The sequence below is a fragment of the Prionailurus viverrinus genome, chromosome B4, assembly GCF_022837055.1.
Source record: "Prionailurus viverrinus isolate Anna chromosome B4, UM_Priviv_1.0, whole genome shotgun sequence".
Taxonomy (NCBI): domain Eukaryota; kingdom Metazoa; phylum Chordata; class Mammalia; order Carnivora; family Felidae; genus Prionailurus; species Prionailurus viverrinus.
This window is the reverse complement of record NC_062567.1, coordinates 61,779,150-61,806,017: the sequence shown is the minus strand read 5'-3', so window position 1 is coordinate 61,806,017 and position 26,868 is coordinate 61,779,150. Positions and strand designations below refer to the sequence as shown.

At 39.5% G+C, this 26,868-nt stretch overlaps 1 protein-coding gene across 8 annotated transcripts in view; it reads right to left on the bottom strand.

Annotated features, from left to right (window-relative positions):
- FGD4 (FYVE, RhoGEF and PH domain containing 4) overlaps window positions 1-26,868 on the bottom strand; it is a 241,470-nt gene that overhangs the window by 173,134 nt on the left and 41,468 nt on the right. For 2 of the 8 annotated variants that reach the window (XM_047866430.1, XM_047866429.1), the window contains exon 1: window positions 9,728-9,751. The exons of the other annotated variants lie outside the window; for them this stretch is intronic. The gene's annotated coding sequence lies outside the window, so the exon portion shown is untranslated. Of the gene's footprint in view, window positions 1-9,727; window positions 9,752-26,868 lie in introns of those variants that run through there. 8 annotated transcript variants of the gene reach the window in all.

Below are 26,868 nucleotides of genomic sequence, written 5' to 3'. Positions count from 1 at the left end.
CAGGAAATTGCAAAAATAGTACAGAGAGGTCCAGTTTCCCCTAATGATTACATCATATTATATTACTATAGTACAATATCAAAACCAGGAAACCGACTTTGGCACAATATGTGTGTTTAGTTCTGTGCCACTTTATCACTGGTATAGATCTGCATCAGCACAACCACAATCACAACACTCAAGGATTCTGCCATCACTAAGAGCTCCTTCATGTTAGCCACTCCTCGTCATCACCAACACCTTTCTCTTCACTGTTCCTAACCTCTGGCAGCCACTATTCTGTTCCCTATTCCTATCATGTAGTCATCTACAGAACACTGTATATAGTGGAAACACACTGTGTGTGACTGACATTGGCTTGTTTCATTCAGCATAATGGTCTTAGGACCCTCTCGGGTTTTTCCGTGTATCAATAGGCTGTTCCTTTGTACTGCTGTGTAGAATTCCATAGTGCAGTTGTACTAAAGTCAGTTCAGCCATTCACATGTTAATGACCATTAAATTGCTTACAGTTTTTGGCAACGACAAATAAAATTGCTATGAACATTCTTGTACGGTCTTAGTGTGGATCTAAGTTTTCATTTCTCTGGGATAAATGCTCAGAAGTACGACTGCTAGATTGTATGATGAGTGTCCACACGTGCCTATCCTCATTTATCATCTGAATATCTTCATGTTGTTTGCCCATTTTCTAGTGAGATTGTTAGGGTTTTCGTTTTCCTGCTCAGTTTTGAGAGGTCTTTATATATATCCTAGATAGAGTTCTTTGTCAAACATTGGGTTCTCAAATATTTTTTCCAGCCTATAGCTTGTCTTTTTGCCATTTTAACAGTCACACAGCCAAAAGTTTTAAACTGATGAAATCCTACTTATCCATTTTTTGCTTTTATGATTTATGCTTTTGGGATCATGGTTAAGAACTTTTTGGTAAGTCCTAGGTCTAGAAGATTTTCTCCTAGGTTTTCTTTTAAAAGTTTTATAGTTATGGGGCAGCTGGGTGGCTCAGTTGGTTGAGTGTCTGACTTCGGCTCAGGCCATGATCTCACAGTTCGTGAGTTTGAGCCCCACGTCGGGCTCTATGCTGACAGCTCAGAGACTGGAGCCTGCTTCGGATTCTGTGTCTCCTTCTCCTTCTGCCCCTCCCCACTCACACTCTGTCTCTCTCTCTCTCAAAAATAGACACACGCTGTTTAAAAAATGTTTTAAATAGTTTACAGTTTTATGTCTTACGTTTAAATTAATGACTTATTTTGAGTTAATTCACATATATAGTCTAAGGTTTAGGTTGAAGTTATTTTTTTATTCCAGACATCCAATTGCTCTAATATTATTTGTTTAAAAGACACACTGTATTACTTTTGCACCTTTGGCAAAAGCCCCCTACTTGTGTGGGGCTAAATCTGGGTTTTCAATTCTGTCGCACTGACCTATTTGTTTCTCACTCTGACAATACCAGTCTTGATTACTGTAGCTACATAATGTCTTAGAGTGATTCTCCCCGCATTATGCTTCCTTCTCAAAACTGTTGTTTTTTTTTTTAATTTTTATTTTTTAGCTGTTTTGGTTACTTTGCCTTTCCATGTAAATTTTTAGAATAATCTTATCTACACCCATAAAAAAATCTTGCTAGCATTTTAACAGGAACTGTATTAAACCTACATACAGCAATTTGGGAGAACTGTCATCTTTATTAAGAGTCTTCCAATCCACGAACACAATATGTCTTAGATTTTTATTTCTTTATTTCTGTCATCAGCACTTTGTAGTTTTCATGGGTATATCTTCTAAATACAACCCAAACAATGACCCAGAAATAGCTTATAAATGCTACCAAAATAAAAAGTGATAGGTCAAACAGGTTTTGGAAACCAAAGAGATCTGGAGTAACTAAAATTAAAAATCAGGAATCGCATAAACACATTTATTTGGGGCAAATAAGCAGATTTTGCTGAAAGGCTGGCTTCACATAATTTACAAAGAAATAAAAAGGCACCACAGGGAATTTTGCAAGTAAAACTGTAAAAAGGACAGATTGGAAGCTTAAAGGATAGAGTACATACCCTCCAGTTATATGCAGCACTTCTTCCCTTTTTTGATTATATTTCTTCTATGTATCAAACCTGTGCATTACATATGCATGTTATCATCTTCTAAACTGTTGGTCATGAGCATCATGCCAGGGAAGTTTGACAATGGCATCTAGAAGGATTCTTCTAAACACATGTATCATGTCATCTTATCCATACTATCCATAATTTCCCTCCTGAATAGGTCACTCCACCAGATTTGGTAGGGTATGAGGAGAGTAAGGAAGACAAACATAAAGAGAAGAATCAAGGAAAGAACAAAAAAGGAGGAAGTACATTACTAGTCAACTTGACAACTACTTACATGTAGGAGAGTGAAAAACTAAAAGTAAGGGAAAGTAGTGCTGCCCCATTTTTACAAATGATCGAATTAGAGAAAAAATATTCAACTTATGTTTAACAATATCTTATCAGTATTATTAAGATAATGTACAACCCAAACTAGAGGTACGTGGGTGGCTCAGTGGGTTAAGCGGATCCAACTCTCGATTTCGGCTCAGGTCATGATCTCACGGTTGTGAGATTGAGCCTGGTGTCGGGTTCTGTGCTGAGCATGGAGCCTGCTTGGGATTCCCTCTCACCCTCTCTCTCTGCCCCTCTCCACTTGCTCACTCAATCTCTTTCAAAATAAATAAACATTAAAAAAAAAAAAGATTATAACCCAAACCAAAAGCATTCAATCAAATGTTCAATTCTAAGTAAAAATAGGAACTAAAGGTCAAAGATTTAATACCAGTCAGATTCTATTAATTTTAAAATATGCCTGTAAGCCGTATTTAAACTCTGTTGAATCACTATTGTAATAAAGCACTAAGTCTGATTTTTTTTTTTTTTTGATGGAGTTCCAATGTGGATAGAGAAAAATTTACTAACATAAGTGCTTTACACATTCAGGAAGCCACTTATGAGCCTGTATGAGCAAACTTCGTACATAATTTGGGTGAATAAGCAGAACCAGAGGGAGTTTCTGCCATCGGTCTTGTCCTCTCTTACCAATCTGGAAACAGCTGCAAAAGCTCCAAATGGTAGAAAATCTTGGGAATTCTTTCCCCCCACTATTCACGTCTGCCTTTACCACAATCATTTCTACAATGCAGTGAGTTTGCCTTTCATTGTTCACAACTCCTGAACAGCATTTAGTCCTGACTCTAGGGAGGAAAGTCTATAGAAAGGGGTTATTTCTCTACCTTTGGTAATATATAAGACAACCTTTACCAAAAATAACTAGCTCAATTTTCAGACCAATTAAAATATATAAAAGCATTCAGACATCCCTGTCACATACAAATCTTGGCATAACCCAAGTGCTAAAGACTATATTCTGTTAATGAGTTTAATTCCATGGGAAAAAAAATGACTTTTGTCAACCAGTGAAATACAACATTTAAAATCTCCACAGGGGTGCCTGGGTGGTTTAGTCAGTTGAACGTCCGACTCTTGATTTCGGCTCAGGTTGTGATCTCAGTTTGTGGATTCAGGCCCCGCATCAGGCTCTATGCTGACAGAAGCAGAGCCTGCTTGGGATTTTCTCTCTCGCTCTCTCTATGCCCCTTCCTGACTTGCACTCTGTCTCAAAATAAACATTTAAAAAAATATAATTTACACAAACACATTGAATTCTACTCCTGTTAACTAAAACCTAAATTAAAAAAAAAAATCTGATGAGGTTTTCCCACTGCTTTGATTAAAACACACATACACAGGGGCGCCTGGGTGGCGCAGTCGGTTAAGCATCCAACTTCAGCCGGGTCACAGTCTCGCGGTCCGTGAGTTTGAGCCCCGCGTCAGGCTCTGGGCTGATGGCTCAGAGCCTGGAGCTTGTTTCCGATTCTGTGTCTCCCTCTCTCCGCCCCTCCCCCGTTCGTGCTCTGTCTCTCTCTGTCCCAAAAATAAATAAACGTTGAAAAAAAAATTAAATAAAAAAAAAATAAAACACACATACACAAGTAAAATTTTTAAATAATAATAAAAAAATAAAATTTCCACAAACATTGAGAGGCTAGTTATATGTAAATGTTTCTCTTAGCCTCCTTCCAAAGCTTGAAACTTTCTCCAACTAACAATTACTTTTCACCAACTTATAACTTAAGCCAAGAGTGCCTTTCCAATACTACAAACAAACAAACAAACAAAATATATCCCTAACAGACTGGAGCGGGTTGATGACAGCCTCAAATTCTTTGCCACTATTTTCATACCAAGAGGCAGGGTCATTTATCACCTCTTTGAATGACTCCATCCAACAGAAAAGAACAGAAATGACATTGCACCAGCTCTGAGCTAAATGTTTAAGAGGTCTGGCAACTTCTGCTTCCTTCTTTTTGGAGTCCAGCTGCCACATTATGAGAAAGTCCAAAGAGCCACATGCATGAGAAAGGCCCCCATGGAAGAGAATGAAGGTCCAGTTGACAACTCCAGCTAAGATCACAGCTGACAGTCAACAGTCAACACCAAGTTGCCAGCCCTGTAAGCGAGCAACCTTGGAAATAAATCTTCCAGCTCTAATCACGCTGTCCCAGCAAACAGCACACGGACCAGAAAGGAGCCATCCTTACCAAACCCCAGCCAGATCCCAAAGCTGTGAGCAAGAAAATAGTTGTTGCCTTAAGCCATGAAATTTGACGGTGATTTGTTAGGCAGCAATAGATAACAAAATTTGGTACCAGAAGTGGGACTGTAACAAAAACCTAAAATCTATACCAGCTTGAGTCTCAGTGATGGGCAGAATCAAGAAAGGTCTCTAGGAGACAGTTAATAAAGATCTGAAAAACATGAAGAAATGCCACTGGTGGCTAAAGAAAGGGAGTCTACATCCTGCACTGACAGAATAACTAGCAAACCCAAAGCATGCAATAGCACGGAAATAGAAAGGGCACCTAACAGACTCATGCATCAGACTATGGAGAATTTCAGCAAGAATGCTGAAAGTACTAAGTGGTTCGTGTTAGCTGCCTATGAGAAAATACAGGAGTAGTGAGATGAACTAAAAAGGAACCGTTTGGTTCCTTTTCAAGAAGAATTTAGAGGAAATATAGAGGAGCCAAACTTGATGGGTTCAAAATAAAACCATTCCTCATTTCAGCATCTTAGCACAAAGTAAGCTCAAAGTGAGACATGGCTCAAGGCCAAGATCAAATCCTGGGCTGCCAGTAAAATGTGGCCTCAACCTTTTTTGAGCTATCAAAGATGTTAGGTGCTTGGTTCCTCATAGACTATGTTAGACCAGTGGTTCTAAAACTCTGTGTGCACCAGACTCAGCTGGGGTTGAGGCATGGGTGTTAAAACCCAGACTGCTGCACCCAATTTTCAGGTCTGGAATGGGGTCTGACCTCTGTAGTGTCCAGGTGATATTAATGCTGCCACTACAGAGACCACACTTTGCAAATCACAGAGCTAGACCAAAAGGCTTTGAAGAATTTTCAGTGTGATTCTAAGAACCATCTCTCCTAGACAGTACAGCTCGTAAGACTCTTAAAGATATTTTCATATAACCCCTGACTTAAAGGCAGTTCAAGGTAGACCCCTGTCTCAAAGAGATTTGTGGGAATGGTTTGTAATGTTGTGAACCCAAAGAGATCTGTGAGAATACACATAAAAACTCTGAAAAACATATCAACGGAAAGAGCATTGGTGTGGACTAAAGAGACATTTCAAAATGAAAAATACCAGGGCCCTTATTCAGACAGGAAGAGGCTACAAATATAAGTCATTTCTTATGGAAAAGTAAGATTCAGAGGACATAACCAAGAGCCTAGAGGGCGGAGACCAGAGCCACGAAGAACCACCCCAGTTAGAAACTTTTCACGAAACCATTGACATTTACCTAGCTGGATTTTAGAACCGCTGTGGACCAGGGAGGGCTAGGTGTCTCCCATTTCCCTGTTCTGTGTTTTCAAAAAAAAAAAAAAAAAACAGCATTACTGAGATATAATTCACCTACCATATGATTTACCCAAAGTTTGCAACTCAGGTTTTTAGGGTATTCACAGATACAAGCAAGTTACTTTTAAAAAATTCCATTACCGGGGCGCCTGGGTGGCTCAGTCGGTTAAGCATCCGACTTTGGCTCAGGTCATGATCTCGCGGTCCGTGAGTTTGAGCCCTGCGTCGGGCTCTGGGCTGACAGCTCAGGGCCTGGAGCCTGTTTCAGATTCTGTGTCTCCCTCTCTCTGCCCCTCCCCCGTTCATGCTCTGTCTCTCTCTGTCTCAAAAATAAATAAAAGTTAAAAAAAAATTTAAAAAAATTCCATTACCTCAAAAGAAATCTGTACTCTTTAGTTATCACCCCCATATACCCATCCCACCCATATACTCAGCTCTAAGAAGCTGCTAATCTACTTTGTCTTTATAGATTTGCCCATTCTGGACATTTCATATTGATGGAATCGTACACTATGTGGTCTCCGTGACCCACTTCTTGCACCTAGCACATTTTCAAGGTTCATCCACGTTGCAATATGTATCAGTACTTCATTCCGTCGTATGGATACACTACATTTCATGTATCTGTTCATCAGTTGATAGACATTTGAGTTGTTTCCACCTTTTGGCTATTATAACGCTATGTTATATTCCTGTACAAGTTTTGGGTGGGCGTATGTTTTCTCTTGGATATACACTTAGGAAAGGTCAAATGTTAACTATGTTTAACCTTTTGTGGAACTGCCAGACTGTTTCCAAAGCAATGGCATCATTTTACATCTCCACCAGCAGTGTATCCTTGTGACTTCTCCACAGCCTCTGATGCCTTTTTGAAGGGGAGCGTCTGTGGCAATTTTCCTGTCCCTGCCTTGCCATTGCATGTTGGGTCAGGGGAGGAGAGCAAATAATTTGTGCCTTTAGTTCACAGGTATGTGGTTGAGAACAGCTGCACCAAAAGAGCCTCATCTGTACCTGGACCTGACATGAATGAGCTCCTGGACTCAAGCTAACATAGCAATAGAGCAAGACTTGTGGGAGTCTTGGGTGTGGGCGAGTGCAGCGTGCATGTGTGTGAGTGGCCAGAGTGTGCCCTGTAGTAAATTGCTGTTCTGGTGATCACCTCCAATGAACTACCCTTGTAGGTATCCACTCCTTGTGGAGTTCTTTCCCACATGGACTCTGGGCTGGGCCGATTACTACTTGAACCATCAGACAATGACAAAAATGATGCAGTGCCAGTTGTAGGCCTAGCCCTTAACTGCTTGGGCAGCATCCTCTTCTTCCATTTGGAACCCAGATACCACAAGGCAACCTAAGCCGCCACTGGGTCCCAGCTGATCTCCCCAACCAAGACTCGGAGGACCACAGCCATCCCAGCATCCAGATGATACCGCAAAAAAAAACAGAACCTCCTGGACCACTCAGTGAGTCACGAGATAAATTGCTGTTTTAGACTATCTGGTTTTGGAGTGGTTTGTTACACTGCCATAAATAACCCCAACAAGTCCCTTTTAGTGGCATTTTAAGCTTCACTTCTCTCTAGGCATGACAGACTAAATTATAAAGAAATATACTGTGCAGTAAACTTTTTTTCCCCTCTAAAAGCTTAATCTATTGTACTTAGGATCAATTCAGCAATCATTGAAGCATATGAAATACACCTTCTAAGTCTCAGAAGAATTTCCTTAGAGTCTATCTTAGAGTGTAAGTGACTAATGGTGACAAGAACTTAAAAGTTTCCATTTTCAGTAAAAAACAATAAGCAGCTGCACAAGCCATCAAAGAGGACTGGCCACGGATGGGAATCTCAGCATCAGCTGACATCTCCTGGTGCTCAGCAAGGCACACGAGGATCACAGACAAATGTGAGGAAAGTCCCTGAGTATCAGATAAATTCACAACAGGCATTCGGAAGACAGGCGAGGGATAGACAAATGCCAAGCAGTCTGTGGTAATGGCCAGAATTCCTCAAGGCACAGTCACGGGGTTAAGATGGCAGGTCTTTTGAAGCCCGTTGTTATGGCAACCAGAAAGGATTTTTAACATCAGTGACACCAGTAAGAATTTCTAAACTCTTATGCTATGTTTTCTCTTATGCTGACACGGCTGCTGTCCTTTTGCTTAGCTCCTCTTTCTTTATTCTTATTTTTAATGTTTGAGAGAGAAACAGAAAGTGTGTACGTGACTGGGGGAAGGGCAGAGAGAGAGGGAGACAGAATCCCAAGCAGGCCCTGCACTGTCAGCACAGAGCCCAATGTGGGGCTCCATCTCATGGCCATGAGATCATGACCTGAACCAAAATGAAGAGTCTGACACAACTGAGCTACCCAGGCACCCCTGCTCCTCTGGATTTAACGGGCTCTCACATGTCTACTCCAGTCACCCCTGACTTTCAGTTCATCTTATAGATGATGGCATGCAAGGATCCTGGAGGCTTTCTGCATCTCGAGAATACGGACAATAATAAATTCCTTATAGCATAGAATTATTCTAATTTTCACAGAATAATGCATTAAAAAGTTCCAGACATATAATAAATTCCCAATATATTACACTATCAATATACTATATGTGCTAACTTTGTTCAATTACATCTGCCCTAAAAACAATGACTTTCAAGGAAAAAAATGTAAATAGAGTATCAACTCATTAACCTATTAATAGACACCTCGTTTAAACAAACTGCAGTACAGCTAAACAGTGAGATGCTAACGTAGAAGAAATAATAGGGGTGCCTGGGTGGCTCAGTTGATTAACCATCAGATTTTGGCTCAGATCATGATGATCTAGTCCGAGAGTTCGAGCTCCACATCAGGCTCTGCACTGACAGCTCAGAGCCTGGAGTCTACTTTGGATTCTGTGTCTCCCTCTCTCTCTGCCCCTCTCCCCTTGTGCTCTGTCTCTCTCAAAAATAAATAAAAGTTAAAAAAATGTTTTTAAAAAGAAATAATAAAGGAAGAGGGCTTTGAAAATTTGATGTGGAAAATTTCTAATACATACAAATGAAAAAACCAAGTTTAAAGAACATACAATCCCATTTTTAAAAAATGTTTATTTATTTTTGAGAGAGAGAGATAGACAGACAGACAGACAGACAGCGTGCAAGTCAGGGAGCAGCAGAGAGAGAAGTAGACACAGAATCTGAAACAGGCTCCAGGCTCTGAGCTGTCAACACAGAGACCAACACGGGGCTTCAACTTGGCAACAGCAAGATCATGACCTGAGCTGAAGCTGGACACTCAACTGACTGAGCCACCAAGGCATCCCCATATAAGTCCATTTTAAAAATAAGTATATACTTGGGGTGCCTGGGTGGCTCAGTTGGTTAAGTGTATGACTTTGGTTCAGGTCATGATCTGATAGCTCATGAGTTCAAACCTTGCATCGGGCTCTGTGCTGACAGCTCAGAGCCTGGAGCCTGCTTTGGATTCTGTGTCTTCCTCTCTCTCTGCCTCTCCCGTGCTCACACATGTGCTCTTTGTCAAAAATAAACAAACATTAAAAAAAAAAAAAAGCATATACTCTGTAGATGCATAGAAAAAAAATCTGGTAAAAACCACCAGACTCCATGGACACCACAATTTGGGTGGGAATTTCAGTTTCTACAGAATATATTGCTATAATACTTGGTTTTTTAATAATAAGCACATGAGTCTTATAAACAGAAAAACATAAATGTAAAGACCACAGATCCTTCTTTAAAAATATCATGCTTTTACCTGAATTCGTTCACAAGGTTTTCAGCGTTCATTCTTCTTTAGCACTCAGAGCAGCTCAAGTCTGTTTTTAGAACAGTGTCAGAAGCTGCTATATGAGCTGTTTCCTGTATGGGGCAGCTATTTTTAATTAATGAACATTTTGTTGTAAGAGTTCACTGGAAATAAAACCACCAGTCTGCAAGTCAGACTAAAGAGAAGCTTATTCTGTAGAAAGATTTCAGTTATAAAAACATACTCTAAAAGGTATTTGAGAGTATGTAATATTTACTTTGTTAATAAAAACTTTATTTCCATAGTGATACTAAGATCCATCTCATTTAAAACTTCCTCAAGGAAATCTAAATTCTATTTCATTACTCCTAAAATAAAAAAAAAAAAATACAGCATCCTTCCTATCATAGGCACTCAAATGTGAGTTGTGGGGAACATCAGAGGTGAGACAGAAAAGAGATGAATTACAAAAATAGAATAATGGTTTCCAAACATTTATTGAGCAACAATGTCAAAATGCTGTTCTATTCTGACTCGAAGAATTAAAATTGGGGTTACTCTATCTGTAAGTATATTAGTAACATAATCATCCCTTCTAATTAATTAGATTCCCCCCAAGTTTATGAGACAATATGGCTCAAGAGACAGCTACTATAGAAACAAGTTATATTTATCTACCCAGTTCCTCAACCCACGGGTTCACAGCACTACAAGGAGATCTCTCGGAGAGCCAACAGCAGGAACAGTAGGTAAGAACTCAATGGTTAGGGAGCAGCACCAGAGTTCGAAAGGCCCCACCCAAGCCATTCCCCGCCAGAACAAAAATAGGATTTTCCTGCAGATCTAAGAGAAGGTTCTAAGAAGGCCCCTCCTCCCTGCACTGTGTGTAGTAAAGTGTCTGGTCACAAAAACAAGGGTTGATTGTTCTCTTGCCAAACTGTACTCCTCCTGACAGGTGGCAATCCACCCATTTATACTAAACTCTACCCATACCCTTTCCACTCACCACTTCCCTAAATTCCTTGCATTTGTAGACTGTTACACAATTTTAAAAGTACCTTGTTATCCATTAATTTAACTCAAGCAGGTTATAGGATTTCTACCTAATACATTGAACAAAAAAATGCTGGCATTTAAAACACACTCTGAGAATGGGATGGTAAAGGCTCTAATGTCCTAAGAAGGCCTTGCTTACAGCACATCCTGCAGAGGGTTGTGATGGTTAATTCTATGTGTCCACTTGGAGGGTGTTTTTGGATAAGATTAACATTTAAATCAGTGAATACTGCCAATCAACACCACAATGAGATACCACCTCACATCTCTCAGAATGGTTAGAATTAGCAACTCAGGAAAGAACAGATGTTGGTGAAGATGTGGAGAAAGGGGAACCCTTTTACACTGTTGGTGGGAATGCAAACTGGTGCAGCCACTCTGAAAAACAGTATATGGAGGTTCCTCAAAAAATTACAACTAGAGCTACCCTAAGACCCAGCAATTGCACTACTAGGGATGTTGTATCCGAAGGATACAAAAATGCTGAAGGGGCACATATATACATACATACATACCACGTGTGGTTATGCTTCATCCTAACTTCCCCCACCACATCAGCCTTCTTTCATCTTGCAGCCGTCCAATGTGGCCTGCCATCACTGAGCAGCGCCACCCACAGGGCATCGCTGTACATCCACTCACAGAGCTACTTCTCCAGGCTCTACTTCTGGCCCCTCCCACCCATCTTCCCATGAAGATGGTACCCACAGCCTACCCTGACAATTGCCATGTTGGCACTTACTTTTCTGCCACCAAACCAACATTGTGAAATATTTCTTGCATATAAGCTTTTAAAACATATACTTTCTAGCACTTTCTATCGTCTTTACCTCTTCCTCATCATCTCTCATTTCCACAACATATCCTCCCCTAGGGTCACTTTAGCACTCCAGCTTTTGATCCCTATCACAAATTGAACTTGTTGACAGAATAGGTATTATACACACTTCACAGATGATGACACAGAGGTAGAAAGAGATGACGTGACTTGTGTAAGTTCAGATTATAAGTTAACAACAAAATTACAATTAGGACCCATTTTCTATTAACTTAGTTTAATTTCTGTTATACACGGAGGCTATATAACAGTATCATAAGCATAAGATCTGGAGTCAGGTTATGCTTGCTCTACTACTTATCAAACTATGACCCTCAGGTCTATGAAGCTATTAGTTTATTAATCTAAACTATTAGTGGCTTGATTTCCTCATCTGTAAAAACTAGAGTAGTATTGACTTTCAACGGGATTTTAAGGAGATTTCCTAAGCTAAAATGGGTAAAACACTTTGAACACTGTCTGACACATAGGAAACTCTTAGTAAACTTTATCCACTCTCCTTATTGTTTATAATTTAATCAGCCTTTCTACGGTGATGGTACAAATGACCTACTTACACTTATCCTGTTTCTTTAATCATTCGTAAAATCTTAAATTTCAGCTGGATGAGGCCAAATACATTTAAAAGCCACTGATGAAATCCACTGTTTATTCACCTAGCATGGTTTACTGCACTGCATGTCAATAAGTACTTCAAAGAAACTGGACACAGAAAGGAAAAATCACAACTCAGATAACATTTCTACCTGTTGAGCTGGATAGTTATTGGCTACATGAAATAGCCAGTCAGTACAGCACTTAATTTTGTCCCTTACGAGGTCACTTTATAGAATGTTGACCACAGTATTTTTTTTATTTTTATTTTTTATTTTTTTTCAACATATGAAGTTTATTGTCAAATTGGTTTCCATACAACACCCAGTGCTCATCCCAAAAGATGCCTTCTTCAATACCCATCACCTACCCTCCCCGCCCTCCCACCCCCCATCAATCCTCAGTTTGTTCTCAGTTTTTAAGAGTCTCTTATGCTTTGGCTCTCTCCTACTCTAACCTCTTTTTTTTTTCTTCCCCTCCCCCATGGGTTTCTGTTAAGTTTCTCAGGATCCCCATAAGAGTGAAAACATATGGTATCTGTCCTTCTCTGTATGGCTTATTTCACTTAGCATCACACTCTCCAGTTCCATCCACGTTGCTACAAAGGGCCATATTTCATTCTTTCTCATTGCCACGTAGTACTCCATTGTGTATATAAACCACAATTTCTTTATCCACTCATCAGTTGATGGACATTTAGGCTCTTTCCATAATTTGGCTATTGTTGAGAGTACTGCTACAAACATTGGGGTACAAGTGCCCCTATGCATCAGGACTCCTGTATCCCTTGGGTAAATTCCTAGCAGTGCTACTGCTGGGTCATAGGGTAGGTCTATTTTTAATTTTTTTGAGGAACCTCCACACTGTTTTCCAGAGTGGCTGCACCAATTTGCATTCCCACCAACAGTGCAAGAGGGTTCCCGGACCAAACACAGTATTGATATGGCTACATTCTCAACTCAAACGGCAAATACACTGCGTGATCCTATTCCTCTGCCATTTTGACCTTGGGCCTCTACCCAACACATTCAATTACTCTGCCCACGTGGATTAATGCTTTTGTGAAGACGTGGGCAGGTGGTCAGAATATCTGAGCTTTCATTTAAATTCTCACACAACCTTTTCAGACCTCAGTATTGACAATAATGATACCACCACCAACCCCCCCCCCCCCACTACTTCACAGGATTTTCAGAAAAACAAAAAACAAAGCAATACAAAAAAACAGTCAAGACAAACCATAAAAAACAGGCATTTAACTCAGGCTTCCAAGTCTGCTGCACAGAGGGGGAAAAATCGTGTGTAGGGACGGCATCAATGTTTCTCCAAATGAAGGCATCTTACCATCTTATTAGTATTTAATCCACAATAAGAATACTTCTGACACTGATGCTTTTTATTTCATATTGTAAAAGGCTTTGTTATGAAGATTTCTCGCAATAAGGCAGACCCGAATTGACGTTTTTACCCTCCTCTGCTAGCTCTGTGACTTTGAGCAAGCTAGCTAACATTTTAGATTCCTGGGTCTTGTTTGCTTGTTTGCTTTTTGGTACTGGTGGTCTTATTGAACGAAGAAGACAATTTTACCTTTTCTCTCGCAGGGTTATGAGGAGCAAGTGAGGCCACACACACCAAGTTATGAGCAAGGCAGCAGCAGTCAACACTGCTGCCCTACTCCTCCAGCAGTGAGAAGGCAGTTGGTTTTACTCGCGCCTGGATTTCCAAAGCTGTCTAAGTGGATTTGCTAACTGATGGGAGTTAACACAAGAACTGATCCAAGAACTACAAGAAGTAAGTTTAAAACCTACCCACAGAAAAAATACAGGGTGAGTAAAAGTTTTAGCAACAATGTTAGTTGTGATTCACAGTACCTATGTTGCATTTTCTTTTAGCTCTCACAGCCTTAAATCATAGCCCTGGCACAAGTAAGTGTAGGGAGAGCTGATAAAAATGACAATGCCTGGGGCCCCTAGGTGGTTCAGTTGGTTGAGCCCTGACTCTTGATTTTGGGTCAGGTCATGATACCAGGGTCATGGGATCGAGCCTTGTATCAGGCTCCATGCTGAGTGTGAAACCTGCTTAAGATCCTCTCTCTCTTTCCCTCTGCTCCTCTCCCCAACTAATGCTCTCTCCCTCTAAAAACAAAACAAAACAAAGCAAACAAAAAAAAAAAAAAACAGAAAAAGAAAAAGGAAATGTCAATGCCCCATCTGCCTCACCAAGATCTAGGACCCAAACTCACATATTTCAAGAGGTACAATCTGTAGGAGTGCTCCCAATACTGACTCCATCTCTGGCCCTCCATCTTGTTCATGTTTGCTCAATGACCTCTCTTCGGGCTACGTGTCCCAGGTCCCGTGGACATTGACATACATACCTTAGGGATACCTGCCAAGACCAGAATGGGTTCAGGCTTATTTTGGCTTCCCAGGAATCTGTTAAAAGATAACACAGACTTCCTTCTTTCCTGACGCACAGGAGGGGCCACAAGATTTAAAGGGTATGTGCAAGCCCTTTGAGGTGCGTGTCAACTTTTGGTCTCACTACAGTGCACTTCTGCATGTCCCCTCGCTTCATGAAGTCTGCGGACGAAGGTCTGGATTTTGCTGAGAATAACTCTGAAGCTGCTGTGGATTGTCCTTGCCCTATCTCCCCCTGTGTCAGTAAGGTACCCTGAATACAACTCTGTAAAAGATACGCAGTGTCTTTCTTTGTTTCCTGGTCTCCAAGTGCCCTGTCTGTTTGAGAGATACTTCACTATCTCTCCTCCACCTTCTAACACCTTCTCATTTTAAATTTGGCCCTGGATGTTTGCAATCTGCCAAAAAAGAATGTTTTCTTATCATCTTTTTCTCTAAGGCGTAAGATTTTTCAAAATGTGGTTTCATCCCATTAGCAAGCCCAGCAGAAAATACAGTATGTAAGCACACAGAAAGGCTAAGTTTTATCCCAGATACACACATGCTCACACATGCACAGATAGTGTTGTACTGGGTTGTGGTTAAAAAGTTTGAAAATCACTATTCAAAAGCACAGTTACTAACTGCTTTCCTTTTGAAAACAGGTAACTGACAATAACACTGCTTTTTAAAAGGTCATTACTATTATAAAAGACAGTTTAAAAGGCTGGACTGTTGGGGCACGTGGGCGGCTCAGTCGGTTAAGCGTCCGACTCTTGATCTCAGCTCAGGTCATGATTTCACAATTTGTGAGACTGAGCCCTGTGTTGGACTGCAGTGCCTGCTTAGGATTCTCTTTCTCCCTCCCCCTGCCTCCCTTTCTCTCTCTCTGTCTCAAAATAAATAAATAAACTTAAAAAGAAATTTAAAAATAAAAGCCTGGACTATTAAAAAGTTCTTCCTCCTACTCAACACTTCAGTCCAAATGATCATTAAAATGCTCAAATAACTGATATATCTCCAAGTCAAGACACATATATGAACAAATCAGTAGGGAGAGGACAGGTACAAAGGAAAAAAATATTTTATTAATTCCAGTCATGGTGCTAGATTATATGCCAGGCACACCTCTAGAATTCCTCCTTTAATCCACCTAATCCTGTAAGTATCACAATGTGGTAGCTAGATTTCATAGTTCTTCATTTTAATTCATAACCTAATGAAGGTCATTTTCTTGCAGTCATAGGACTGACAAGGTTGGTCATTACACCTCTTGACCAGCAGTGCCTTATTTAGGCAGAATAGGGTCCACATTCAGGATTATGGATAAAGGTACAATTTAGAACATCCTTCAGTCTCTTAATTTTCTCCTTAAATAGACTGTGCTCAAAACAATAGCTTAATTGGCACAGAACTGGAACTCAAAGAGCAAGAACAGCCAGTGACTTGCTCTAAGATGTTGGGAAAGCCAATTTCTATGGACCTCTATTTGTACAGCAGAACTTTGCAGTTTCTGATAGCTAAGATTTTAATGATTCATGCCTTTAAGAGGACACATTCTAAGGAACAAATTCCATCCCTAGAAACTTTATCAGAATTAAAATAAGGACATAATTTAAATAAGTAGCAGAAAAACAAACTCTATGGCGCAAATTCTTTTCCTGTAGCACCCTGACTGCCTATACCCTCTCCCACCTCCACAAGAATGGCTGACCTGGCCTCCTAACCTTATAGGTCTGCCTAAAATTCTTGCCTGTCCTGCCACCTAGTGGCAGCAAGGATTCACATGACCAGAGCAAATGATGACTCTTGTGTTCAAAGGCTGTTCCCTCAGCCACCTGCTGAGAATGACTGTCCCCTTGGGACTCTGGCCTTCAGATGCCTCCTACCTCACAAAAAAACTGGTCTTCATTAGGGCAACCTTAATTTCCAGAGGAGCCATCAATTGAGAAGCCACTATATTTGCTAATATTTGTTTAAATGGTAAAACATACAGATGGGATTTTAAAGAGACTCAAAGACTCAAACAAGTAGAAAATGATCTCTTCAAAGATATCATCCATCTCTTGGGGGCACCTAGGTGGCTCAGTTGGTTAAGCGTCCAACTTCAGCTTAAGTCATGATCTCATGATCTCATGGTTCGTGAGTTTGAGCCCCACATTAGGCTTTCTGCTGTCAGTGCAGAGCCCACATAGGATCCTCTGCCTGCCCCCACTCCATCCCTCCCCGCCCCCACACTCTCTATCTCTCTCAAAAATAAGTAAACATTACAAAAATAAAAAATAAATGAAAAATAAAAGAAATTATCCATCTACTGGACTCAAGGGCACTGTGCTACACAACTCTGGGGGTCTGAAGGAGCATTCACAACCTAGCATATATGAAGGGCACGCCATGGACTATTCGCATATGCCCAAGGGGCCTGATAAGACTCGTTACTATCCAAAACTTGCTATACAAAACTTGTTAGAACTCCCCCTTACTTCTTTCTTTGCATCAGGAGACGCCTGGCCTTATATGCAAAACTAGGCTCCAGAAATGCTTACTTATTTTTTAAAAATCTTCAAACAAACCTTTAACAATCCTTATTAGTAAGGGGTCAAATGGCCGGTAGCTTCTACAGCTCTCTGTTGGTTCCACTTTACATTCAAAATAGAAAAACTCTCTGTGGGGAATGGGCAAGTAGGTGAAAGGGATTAAGAGGTACCAACTTCCAGTTATAAACAAAGTCGTGGGGATGAAAAGTACAGCATAGGGAATATAGTCAATAATATTTTAACAATTTTATATGGTGACAGATGGTAGCTGCACTTACGATGAGCACAGCCTAATGTACAGAGTTGCTGAATCACTATGTTGTATACCTGAAACTACAGTAACATTATGTCTCAACTGTAACATCAATAACAAGAGTTAAAACAGTAAGAAAAGCTCTCTGTGAATGGTTTCCTTACGCTTAGCCAAAAAGGGATAAAGCAGCATAGGGGTAGTTAACACATTTCCTTTCTTTTAATCAAGTTGCCCCTTCCCAGAAGGGAGGAAATAGCAGTTAATCCCCTTTGTGTGTGTATGATTTTTTTTTTAATTGTTTCAGTGATAGGCAGAGAAGTTCAGAAAAAAGAGGAGAATCTGTATTAAGAATGTACCATGTGGAGCGCCTAGGTGGCTCATTCGGTCAAGCCTCCCACTTCGGTTCAGGTCATTATCTCACAGCTTGTGAGTTCAAGCCCCAGTTGTGCTCCGTGCTGACAGCTCGGAGAGTGGAGCCTGCTTCAGTTTCTGGGTCTCCCTGGCTCTCTGCTCCTCCCCCACTCGTGCTCTCTTTCTCTCTCTTTCTCAAAAATAAATAAGCATTAAAAAATTTTTTTTTAAAAAGAAGCTACCATGTGACAGACACCAAGCTAAGGCTTTCATATATATATATATATATATATATATATACATATATATATATATATATATATATATATATATATATATATATACATACATACATACATACAGGTTATCTTTCCCAAGAAAAATTAGAGCAATGGTAGCACACTCAGAAGTCAATCCCCACTTTGTCAGTTACTGGGGGTACAACCTTGAAAACATATATAAATTCTCTGAAGCCTAGTTTCCTCCAATGTCATATGGGAACAATACGTTCTATAATGTGCACTAACAGCTATGCACTGTGCCTGGCGTGTGTTGATTGCATTTTCTCCCTTATCACACTGGCTATATTTTCTTGAAACTACTGGAGTCACGGGGAGCTGGGGGGGGGGGGGGTGGGCAGCTTCAGAGAACTAGAGTCCCAAGTATTTCTGCACTTACAAACTGTCTCCAGCCTTTTGTCTATTTTAAAAAAAATATTTGCTGAGGCGTCTGAGTGGCTCAGTCGGTTAAGCGTTCAACTTCGGCTCGGGTCATAATCTCCCAGTTTGCGGGTTCAAGCCCCCATGTCAGCCTCTGTGCTGACAGCTCAGAGCCTGGAGCCTGCTTTAGATTCTGTATCTCCCTCTGTCTCTGCCCCCTGCCCCGACTCATGCTCTCTCTCAAAATACAAATAAATGTTAAAAACAAATTGTTTTAAATAGTTGGAAACTTATTATTTTGAAAATTAAGTTTCATTTTGAATGTAAGTATAAGGTAGCTTCCTCACAGATGAAAAATAAATAAGCAGAAAAAGAAATAATGCATCATTGAATTTGACAATTACCAGAAAAAGGCAAACCATGGAGTAAGCTGTAACGGCATTTAAGGCTGCCACATGGAGAATGGAAAAGTGAATTTTCTAGCAACTTTCCTAAGACAGATATGCAGTGTTTACTTGTTATTAACCACCTGACATTATGCAGAAACCAAACCAAATTTATAAGAAAAAGGTCATAGTTAAAACCTTTAAAAAGACAGAAAATAATAGTCACAGGGCAGAGGGCATCAACTGGGAACAAGCAGATACTTGCATTTAAAAAATATACAGCATTCTTAAAATTCCCCCAGGAAGGTTTTTGTTTGCTTTACAGCATCTCTCAGTACTCTGTGCAAATATGTGAATTCCACTTCTGCTAGTTGTATAAATTCACAGCAAATAAATAATGTACCTGGCAAAAAGACATCAAAAGAAATAAACAAATGAATCAAGGGAAATATTACTACTAAACTGATCAAGTAAAAGCCTCTTAAGCTCTGAGGCAGTTTTCATTATCTTGTTAGCTTCTAAGACTGAAGAAATCATTTGAAAACTTTTATTACAAGCCTGGAGATACAGAAGGAGACATGAAAACCTACATCTGACAAGGGCTTAATTAAATGCATCAGTAAATTTTGTATTTACATCAGTTTTAGTTGCTTGAATAGTGCTTATGTCCCCCCCGCCCCCCCCATATGTTCCTGATTCAAAACAGGACTGACTTTCCAAAGGAAAAATATTTTCCCTAACTGGAATATTCTATTATCACACAAAAGCTTAGAAAAATCAGTATTAACTTTGAACACGATGAATAATTTTTGGACCCTCAGACACAGGAACAAGTAACACACATCATACATAATTACTACAAATACAACTTCATAACAAATTCACTAGTAATCTACTGGAGAAAATGAGTTACTTGTATTCTTTATCTCAGTTAAAAGCATTTTAAAATGCCCAGCTATTCAATATAAACAATACATAGAAAGCCCATGAATTTTTAAGAGACCTAGGCTGAAATAGTCAATCTGCAATACAGTAATTGTGATCTTGGACATGCTATTTCATTTCTCTAAGTCAGTTTCACTGTCTATAAAATGATAATATCTATTTCACAGGATTATCATTAACATCATAAAATATATACAGAGGAAACCATAAGGTCTACAGTACCTCGTAGAATCTAAATAGATCCTCAAATAACCAACCTTTCTTTGCCTTAGTTTTTCAGCATCTTTCTCGAAACCAATCCTCCCAATTTTTTTTTTTCTACAACCCATTAAAACTTCTGACTCTGCACCCCAGGACATGACCATTTATAAATTACACATGTACTACTGTACTAATGTATTAAAAAATACACAAAAGTAGAACTTTTAATAAGAGGCTCTAAAGATAAAATGAAAACCTGTTTATTTTTCTTTATTTTTTTAAAGTTTATTTATTCACTTTGAGAGAGAGAGAGAGAGAGAGAATGTGTGTGTGTGTGTGTGTGTGTGTGTGTGTGTGTGTGTGTGTACAAGTGGGGGAGGAGCAGAGAGAGAGGGAGAGAGAATCCCAAGCAGGCTCTGCATCATCAGCACAGAACTCCCAACCGGTGAGATTGTGGCCTAAGCCAAAGTCGGATGTTTAACCAACTGAGCCACCCAGGAGCCCTGAAAAGCAGTCTTGGCTTCATATTACTTAATATCTCAAAGCATGGTAAAGCTTAAGTCAAAATTCATACTTCACACTGGATGTACATCCAGCCTTCAGAGAATCTTTGTGATCATTCTGATTTTATTTTTTTGGTCACCTGCTTGTCCTGTCCGGTTAAACAGTCACTGTTTTTGCCTCATCATGTGACTCAGAACTACTAGAAATGTAAACTCTACTATTTACTTGTTTATTTGGGTTTTATTTTTAGGCTTATCTTCAAACTGTGGTTTCCTTAAGAGTATTTTTACATTCATGCACCATTTTGTGAGAGTTTAAAGCTAGACAATATATTCTGTAAATCCACTGAACCAACCACATGCAAACTACAAAGTTCAGGATGCCTGGGTGGCTCAGTCGTTAAGCATCTGACTTCAGCTCAGGTCATGATCTCACAGTTCGTGAGTTTGAGTCCCACATCCCATGAGCACAAGCCCTGCTTGGGATGAACTCCAGCCCCTCTCTCTGCCCCTCTTGGGATTCTCTCTTTCTCTCTGCCCCTCTCTCATGTAAGCCCTCCCCCCACCCCCCACCACCCCAGCCTCTCTCTCTCAAGAAAAAAAAAAAAAAGTTCAGCAAAATACTAAAAGCAGAAAACAAACAAACAAAAAATCCCTGCCATGCCTTTTGAGTCATAGAATTGCCTTTCTCTTTTCAGGAAGCCTTACCTACCACATGGATGTGAATATGTGACATTCAGACGAGGAAGCCACTATCAACATATACAATAACTAAGATGACATTTCAGCATACATTATAAATGCTGGTAAAGATTTTTAAAAAAGAAATCAAAGTTTGAATATTTTCTCCTAACACCTGGATTGTCTTACATATCCCCAAGTATACATACACTTTATACCCCACTTGGCCTTAAACTTTTAATACAGCCTCCTCCAGTCTATGTTCTGCATGGCCTCAAACTGTTACCTTTCTAAATTATAAGTCTGATCATGTTACCCACTCCCTTCTCAGATATCCTCCATGGCACAACAACTCCTTACAGGGTAAATCCAAACCCTTTAGCCTTGCATACAAAGTCTATGACGTGGAGAAGGATATTGATGAGGGAGCATAAGGCACACTGAGGACAAAGTTCAAGTTAGCACCCCCCTCCCAGGAGTGTGCTATGTGTGATATTCCTTGGACACTTCCAGCTGCCCAAGAACAGGAAAGGACAAAGAAAACAAATAGTTAAACTGATAAGAGTCTTCACCAGTTTAAAAGAAAAAGGCAATCCCATCAATAGCCTAAAGTCCAGGAACTCCTTACTGTCTTAATGTTGATGCTTTGCTAGAGGGAAAAACAACCTTAGCTTGACAACAGCTAGGCCTCTAGTAATCTGTGAGTCTTTAGCCTATGAAAATCTCTTTGAAAACTTCCTTTTTGACTTTACCTCCCCCAACTCCATGGTATATAACCAGTCATTCTTCACAACCCCAGTGCAGCTCTTACCGCCCACTTCCAAGAATTCTTTCTTGGCCATCAGCTCTGAACTCCCCCATCACCCCAAAACTTCATATCATCTATACACAGCTTTTCCTCTTACCAATGCCCACACTAAGGCTTATCCTAGAGCCCCACCAAATTGTTAGATGTTTCTAACACGTGGTCTTGCATAGTTTCACCCATTCAGCAAGCATTTATTGGCTATCTATTATATGCCAGGCATTGGGGAAGATAAAGACCCAGTCATTGCCCAGATTTCCAGCACAATAATCAAATAAATAAGATTCCAGCATAATGTGAAAAGTACTCTAATGGAGATTTATGCAAAGTATTATGAAAGCCTGGGGTTGGGATGCTTCTTAGCTCCTTTTGTCAGGTAGGTGTTATCTCCTTCACCCAGAGTATACTAACTTCCCTTATTCCTTGTTCAATAACCTCTTACTCATCCTTCAAAATCCAATTCCAATGTCCATTTTTACTTCATAAACTGGCCTGGAAAGATTTTGTGACTTCTTCCCAGTAGCTGCTATATCACTGAGTCAAATTGTTATAAACAACACTTACTGCTGTATGATTATGACATTTTCAATGCAACTTTTATGGAAAGGTAAATTTTCAAATGTTAAAAAAATAGCTGGCAAAGCTGCAAAATAATGATTCCATCTAATGACAACTAGCAAACTTTTAAAGTTAAGATTAGCCATTCAAGAAATGTATTTGCTCCACAGGGGTTTTATTTATCCCCATTTTTAATGGAAACACAATATTCACAGAGGACAGTGCACCCACCACGCTGAATGAATTTTCATACGATGGACACAGTCCAGTAACCCGCACCCAGCCTTAGGTCTTTCTGAGTCCCAGTAACAACCTGAACATCTATAGTCCGACACTATAGGAGCAATAATCTAGTTTTTAACTGGACCTTTTTTCAAAAATAAGAACTTTTTTAAATATCAAATTGAGAATTTCAAAGAACAGAAAAATTACAGCAGGAAAATATTTTAGGAATAAATAAGACACTAAATTCAATCAGCTGTACAATCTAATCTGAGACACTCTATTTCAAAACTATCTATTTTCCTTCAAAAGACTTTTAGATTTTTAAATGCATGCTTGCTTCTTCCAAGCTTTATTTTTGTTGAAGGACATACAATTTTTAAATTAAGACAAAGGCTTAAAAAAAAACTTTTGAATTTTGTTTGTGATCCTTATAATAGCAAGAGTCAAACATCCCCCCAAAACCACAATTTACAAACCAAATCTCTTTCAAAAGGCTATCAGCTGGCCCAGCTCTTCCTGAATTTAAATCCTTGAAAATGTGATTTTAATGAAATGTTGACTGGAGAGATTTTTGAAGGTGTCATCATTCCTGTTGATAATTTCTCCCCTACTAATATCCAATTATATGAAGAAAGGACCAGCAATTCCAGAACAAGACCTGGCTTCTCCTCCAATGAGTCAGTTAGAAAACTTTGCAAATCCCTCAAACTCTATAAACCTGTTTCCTTATCTTTAAAAATAGTGATTACATTATCGAATAGATGAATATTTCCAAAACAAAAAAGCTCCTTCCAAATTCAGTTATACTTGTGAAGTATTGCTGTTAAATCTAGAATAATGAACATAAAGTCAGAGCCACATTTTAGAGCCCTAACCCTACCAATCTTTGTTCATTGACCTTAATGGAGTCGTTAAATCTCTCTGGGCTTCACTGGTAAGAACAAACAGCAGACCAAATCACTGGCTATGATCATTGTCTGGGTTATGGAACACTTGAAATTCACAACGCTCTTTGCAGAACATGTTCCTGTGGATAGAATATTGATTTACCGGGTAAGTTCAGTTCTATCACACACACAGGGGACTCTTACCCCCAGAAAATTGAACCATGTTATACCTATTAGAAGAAAGAAAATCATAGCCACAAGCAAACAAGGCCACAAAAAAGTGAGCTATTTGCATTTTTCCCATTAATTTGCATTCATATGTATCTATACAGATTTCCCCGTGAATTCAGTTAGCACTCAGACAGACAAATGGCAAGAAGTGACAAAGGTTAAAAGAAACATTGCGCTAAAATTTTTTTAATGAAGAAATTCTACTCATTACATCTAATTAACAAAAAGGAAAGCAACCCTGTCCTTATTGAATTTAATTATTAATCATTTAATTATTCAATTTTAACACAGAACTCTTCACCCCGGCTCCTGAGAGCAGAGCTGGAGGACTGAAGAAGCACTGCCACTCTCCAGGGTCCCTCTAAGCCCTAGGACTCTGTTTCCACTGAAATGTTCATTCTGTCTATATATGCTACATACCGTTCTGGGCACAAATGTAGCAATATTTTTATTATTTTTCTAATGCTTATTTATTTTTGAGTGAGAGACATAGAGCACGAGCAGGGGAGGGGCAGAGAGAGAGGGAGACACAGAATCTGAAACAGGCTCCAGGCTCCGAGCTGTCAGCACAGAGCCCGACACAAGGCTCGAACTAACAAACTGTGAGATCATGACCTGAGCCGAAGTCGGACGCTTAACTGACTAAGCCACCCAAGTGCCCAATGTAGTATTTTTAATAGTACCTAATAAGCTGTGTTTAATGAAACAGCCCAGCCTACATACATGTACATGTACTCACACATAAACGCATCCCCACAAAACACAACCCTGGAGGGCTCAGTCCACTGTAGACATCCTTGAAGCACACTGAATGCTCTAACAGTACATTTTATTCCATATTTGACAAACCAAGCACAGGCCATGTTTTCTTACAGAAGACTCTTGCAACTAGATATTAGAAATTTCCTTTGGGGCGCCTGGGTGGCGCAGTCGGTTAAGCGTCCGACTTCAGCCAGGTCACGATCTCGCGGTCCGTGAGTTCGAGCCCCGCATCAGGCTCTGGGCTGATGGCTCAGAGCCTGGAGCCTGTTTCCAATTCTGTGTCTCCCTCTCTCTCTGCCCCTCCCCCGTTCATGCTCTGTCTCTCTCTGTCCCCAAAATAAATAAATGTTGAAAAAAAAATTAAAAAAAAAAAAGAAAGAAATTTCCTCCCATACTCTACAAGCACTACAGTATATTTATGATGTATACTTACAGCATGCATCGGATAGACTTGCTTCAAAATGAGGACAGTTGTAAATGGTACGAAAAATAATCTCATTACTACAATTCCTCCTCTTACGAGGACCAGGACACAACTTTTAGGCATGATTATTTTAGGTCTAACGGTCATAAATTACGTTAAAGGACAAAAAAAATCCTAGGTACACTTAGGCTAAAATACAACATGCTTCACAATGCTTCTCCTTCATATAACTGATTTCTAGTTAAAAGAACAACAAGAAACTAGACAATGTTGAAATAGAATACTTTGAGACACTGTTTTTCTTGGTAGCAATTATGTTTTCCTGTAAGTAACTTTTTAGTGACATAATGTAGAATATATGAAAAGTTGAGAATTGAAGCCCATTTTGCTTTCTAAAATCTGAAGATTTTGAGATGCTTTAATCCCTTCAAGCAAATGCCTAATCATTACAGAAGTCAGAACAGGTTATACCACTTAGTGTTCCCCCATTTCCGTTTTGTCCCAAATATCACCCTTTGAATGCAGAAACATTGAACATTTAACCCCAAAGAAACCCAGCTCATTAGCTGACTGCAAACCTTTGTGTGCCAAATACAAAAAGAGAGGTGGAAATCTCAGACCATCCAAATGAGAAAATGCCAGATTATATTTTCAGACACCCATTTTAAAGGACCACATCCTTTTATGGAAAAAGCACTGGACCTCTTTAGAATATATGGCACTCTAATTTTCCTTCACATTTATCAATTCTTTCAGTATTTGGTTAATTCCTTCTGGATTAAGTACATTCAAGGTCAAAAGAGTAGGACCCAAACTTTATGAGGTTCAGGTTGAAACCGACACAAAATTCAATTAATGGAAATAATATCAATCTCATAAATAAGGTTATAAATAAATTTTCCCACCAGTTCCTTTGACTTGTGAACCACCTTTTGAGGTTTAGCAGAATAAATTCTCCTAAAAGTAGCAATTCCAGGAAACCAGGAAGGGGGGGAGGGGCATTATTCTTTTACTATACTATTCTCATCCAAGTCACTAAATAGCATTTATTCAGGTGCCATGAAAACAGGAAAAGAAAAATACATAAAAGATGGCCGCTTTCCAACTGTCTCCCAACAAGACATTCACAATTCCTGTTCTCCTGAAGCCAGCAATAGTTGTAGGTCATAAGTATACTTTGATCACACTCAAAAGTATATTACAATGAAAATATTGACATAATGCATCTCTTCAATTTCAGCCAATTTTAGACAGCTTTTAATAATAGCTATAAGAGAGCTATAACATTTGCCAATGATGTAATTCAAATTATATTTAAACACTTAACATAGTATTCTAGCAAAAATACCAGCTAGAAATGAGTCCCAAACTATTAATAATAGTAATGCTCACAGAGCATTTATATGAGAAAACTATGATCTGTAAATGGAAAAGTATCCATCCATTAAAATTATCAATTTCTTTGCTTTCTCAATCGTTGGGCGACTACTTTAGCAATCACAATAATTCCTTTTCCTTTTTAAGTACTCACAAAGAGAACAACACAATCACAAAATCTCCTTCTCTAGGAGTCTGTGACTATCAGCTGTTATTTGTTCCCAATATAACTTTATGAATCAGAGGGCAAATGTTTTCATACTGAAAAGTTCTTTTTAAAAAAAATTTTTTTTTAACATTTATTTATTTTTGAGACAGAGAGAGACAGAGCATGAACGGGGGAGGGTCAGAGAGAAGGAGACACAGAGTCTGAAACAGGCTCCAGGCTCTGAGCTGTCAGCACAGAGCCCGACGCGGGGCTCGAACTCACAGAGCGCGAGATCATGACCTGAGGTGAAGTTGGCCGCTTAACGGACTG